The sequence below is a fragment of the Vombatus ursinus genome, unplaced genomic scaffold, assembly GCF_900497805.2.
Source record: "Vombatus ursinus unplaced genomic scaffold, bare-nosed wombat genome assembly UNPS02014770.1, whole genome shotgun sequence".
Taxonomy (NCBI): domain Eukaryota; kingdom Metazoa; phylum Chordata; class Mammalia; order Diprotodontia; family Vombatidae; genus Vombatus; species Vombatus ursinus.
The window spans coordinates 17,760,779-17,764,827 of NW_020954548.1; positions in this window are offsets into that span (position 1 = coordinate 17,760,779).

Sequence of the window (4,049 nt, forward strand, 5' to 3'; positions counted from 1 at the left end):
CCCAGTACGTTACTACTCTGCCCAGCACTGCCTCTGCCTCGGGAGCAAGAGCTCCAGTTATTTTCTGGTACCCAGTTTCCGTCCCATGTTGGCACAACCCTCATCTGGCAGTAGCTGGCATCAAACAGTCCTCACAGGACAGTACATTCTCCACATTGGAAGCAGACTCTTACCTTAACAAAGAGTTTAAAACTCAAGTAATTGGCTGGGATCATGAGCAAATCTTGTAAAAAGAGTCAGACTATATTATCTTACTTTGGTGACAAAGAAGATCAAAACATACAACCAGAAGAAGACAACAAAATCAAAGCTCCTACATCCAAAGCCTGCAAGAAAAATATGAATCAGTCCCAGGCCTTAGAAGAGCTCAAAATGGATTTTGAGAAGCAAATAAGAGAAGTAGAGGAAAAACTGGGAATAGAAATGAGTGATGAAAGAAAATAATGAAAAACAAGTCAACAGCTTGCTAAAGGAGACCCCCCAAAATACTGAAGAAAATAACACCTTAAAAATAGCCTAACCCAAATGGCAAAAGAGGTCCAAAAAGCCAATGAGGAGAAGAATGCCCTAAAAAGCAAAATTGGCCAAATGGAAAAGGAAGTCCAAAAGATTACTGAGGAAACTACTTCCTTAAAAATTAGAATGGAGCAATTGGAAGCTAGTGACTTCATGAGAAATCAAGACACTGTAAAACAAATCCAAAAGAATGAAAAATTAGAAAACAATATTAAATATCTCGTTGGAAAAACAACTGACCTGGAAAATAGATCCAGGAGAGAGAATTTAAAAATTATTGGACTATCTGAAAGTCATGATCAAAAGAAGAGTCTAGATGTCATCTTTCAAGAAATTATCAAGGAAACCTGCCCTGATATTTTAGAACCAGAGAGCAAAATAGAGATTAAAAGAATCCACCAATCTCCTCCTGAAAGAGATCCCCAAAGGAAAATTACTAGGAATATTGTAGCCAAATTTCAGAGTTCCCAGGTGAAGGAGAAAATATTATAAACAGCCAGAAAGAAACAATTCAAGTACTGTGGAAACACAATCAGGATAGCACAAGATTTAACAGCTTCTACATTAAGGAACTGCAGGGCTTGGAATATAATATTCTGGAGGGTAAAGGAGATAGGATTACAACCAAGAATCACATCCAGGAAAACTGAGCATAATCCTTCAGGGGAAAAAATGGTTATTCAGTGAAATTGAGGACTTTCAAGCATTCTTGATGAAAAGACGAGAACTGAATAGAAAATTTGACTTTCAAATACAAGACTCAAGAGGAATATGAAGATGTAAACAGGAAAGAGAAATCCTAAGAGACTTATTAAGGTTGAACTGTTTATATTCCTGCATGGAAAGATGATATTTATCACTCATGAGACCTTTGTCAGTATTAGGGTAGTTGGAGGGAAAAAAGTATATGTATGTGTATATATATATATATATATATACACACATATGTATACGTATATATGTATACATATATATGTATACATATATATGTAGATAGATAGAGGGCACAGAGTGAGTTGAAGATGAAGGGGTCATATCTGGAGAATAAAATTAATGTGTGAGAGAGGATTATACTAGGAGAAGGAGAAAGGGAGAGGTAGAATGGGGTAATTATCTCACAAAAAAAAACAGAAAAGAAAAGATTCTTACAGTGGAGGGGAAACGGGGAAGGTGAAAGGGAATAAGTGAATCTTATTCTCATAGCATTTGGCTTAAGGAGGGAATAACATACACACTCAATTAGGTATTGAAATCTGTCTTACCCTATAGGAAAATAAGGGGGGAAAGGGACAAGAGAGCAGGGGGATTATAGAGAGGAAGGCAGATTGGGAAAGGGGGTAATCAGAAGCAAATTCTTCTGAGGAGGGATATGGTCAAAAGAAAGAATAGAATAAATGGGGGGGCAGGATAGGATTAAGGGAAATAGAGTTAGTTTTTCACATGTCTACTATGGAAGTGTTTTGCATAACTGCACATGTGTAACCTTTATTGACTTGCTTGCCTTATCAATGAAGGTGGGTGGGGAGGGAGGAAGGGAGAAAATTTGGAACCCAAAGTTTTAAAAACACATGTTTAAAAAATGTTTTCACATGCAGCTGGTAAATAAGAAATACAGGAAATGGGGTACAGAAGTCTATCCTGTCCTATAGGAAAATAGAAGGGGAAAGGGATAAGAGAAGGGTGGGGAGATAGAAGGGAGGGCAGACTAGGGGAAGGGGTATTCAGAATACATGCCATCTTGGGATGGGGGAGGGGCAAGATAGGGTGAAAATTTGGAACTCAAAATCTTGTGGAAATGAATGTTGACAAGTAAAAATAAATAAATTTATAAAAAAAAGAATTTGACCCAAGCCTTCTTTCAGCCAAAGGCAAGGTTTATTAGAACATCCTTCATATTGGGCAGACACTTAAGGAGTCTGAATGTTGGTGAGCTATTGGCTAGATGATAAGAATCTAAGCAGTGGCTAGATTTTAAGAATCTAAACTTATTTACTTCATTCTTCTCCCTGAAACAAATAAACTGGAGTTGGAATCAGGTAGAATTGACTTTAAATCTGACCTCAGCTACATATTAGCTATATGACCCTGGACTAGTCTTTTAACTTCTTTCGGCCTCAGTTGCTCATCTGTAAAATGGAGATAAAAGCACACAAGTATCAAGAGACTTGCTTCAGGAATGGATTTTTAAAAAATGCAATTGATTCCTTTTCCTAGACAATATCTCTTGGAATCTTTTGAATAAGTGTGCCAGAATGACACTATGGTAGGCTGAATCTCCCTCCATAAGTGAAGACAACTTCAGTTAAGAGAAATCGAGAAGTCTATTCAGTAAAGACTTTAAAGAACATGGACCTTCAGTAAAATTTCTGGGTCAGTACCAACATGTAAACCAATAAAAAGTGGGGCTATAAAATGAAAATGGAGTGTAGTGGTTGAGGGAAGGGAACTGGACAAAAGCGTCTCGTTTCTTAGAACATGCGCAACATGCTTTGCTTTATACCACCTTTTTAGAGGTTTGGTAAGTCTGCTTCTGGAAACATGTGATTGAGGGGCTTTTTTTCTTCTCCATTTCATAGCATGCATATCTATGTATACATAGATATCCTGCTTCCTGTTTTCTTATGGCAAAAGGCTAGCAGAGATGAAATAGCATTCTTTCCTTGTGACCAGTGAAGCAAAACTACTGTAAGCCTCTGAGTGGGGAGAGACATATCAACAACAGAAGCTTCAATGATCTATTGCCTGTCTCCAGCTTCATTTTCACTTACCCCCGTCCCGTGGCCACAATGTGGCTTGGAATCATGGTGCTGCCTCAGTTTCTGTCTCTCTTGTGTGTATTTTTCTCATCTTAGATGAATGAGTATCAGAAACAGAATAGGTTAGGATATGAATTTTTGAGCTTAGATATCTTAGAAATCATAATAGTTCACCTCTGCTAACTTCTGCTACCTTCCAATAGCAGAAGATGACAAACCCAATGAGTCTGGTGAGATTGTTATAAAATATAGAAGTACTCCTATAGTTGAGAGAAACGTGTTCTGCAAGTGAGGAGCTATATATCACCCAGATGTGAGCTTGGGGGAGGGAGGAAGAAGGTGATTTGTATTCATCACTTTATATTTGACCCACTCTTCACAAAGACTGAATTGGGAGAAGAAAATATACTGACAGTTTGGGAGGATGTTAAAATTCAGTTCTTCTTTTACTTTCTCAATAAATAACTCTTTATAAAAGCTAATTGATGTTAATTGGTTAAATGATATTTAAGGGATATTAATTGACAATTGATATTGGAAGAGCTCACTAATTTTGGGATTATAAGCAATATCATTATGAAAGACTCTCCTATTCCCTCAATGTTACCCCTAGAGTCCTGGGGAGAACAACAGCCAGTTGAGCTCTGGAGATCCTACCTGCTAGTCTGAGTGTCTTTGGAGAATGGTACAAATGTTAGTAATTCTTTTCAAAAACAGACTCCAACATAAAGTATTTCTGAAAAGAGATGATATTAGATTACAAATAAATGTACTTCT